Here is a 432-nt window from a genome sequence, read left to right as displayed (position 1 = left end):
AGGTAAATTGTGGGTTAACCGTAGGAATGGTGGCGGTGGTGAGGGGTAAGAGGTCATTTAGTTGGTTGATAACAATAGAAAATAAGTCAAGGTCAGTCATGAACGGCAAGGGAATTTAGGTCATGAAAATATATCATTCACTTTCAAGAATATTGCAAGAATGGTTTATCAGCGAGCAGGAAAAACCAGGCAATGTTTAGCTGAAATTCTGGCCAAGCAAAGATAAAACGGAGATTTAGAAAGAATCACGGTTCAGAAAGGAGAAGGAGATGCAATACTCGTAAGTCAGTTTCTCACGGGATGTCTGGATTGTCTCTTCACTATACCAGTAAGATTATATCATGTGACAGGATATCCCATGTGAGATACTGATGTGCTAATATTCGAAAATGCATCGTGTGGAAAATATCATCCGCAAAAAAAATTCACAGG

The sequence above is a fragment of the Penaeus monodon genome, chromosome 23 (genome assembly GCF_015228065.2).
Source record: "Penaeus monodon isolate SGIC_2016 chromosome 23, NSTDA_Pmon_1, whole genome shotgun sequence".
NCBI classification, from domain to species: Eukaryota; Metazoa; Arthropoda; class Malacostraca; order Decapoda; family Penaeidae; genus Penaeus; species Penaeus monodon.
The sequence above is the reverse complement of the archived record's forward strand: the minus strand, read 5'-3'. Positions refer to the sequence as shown.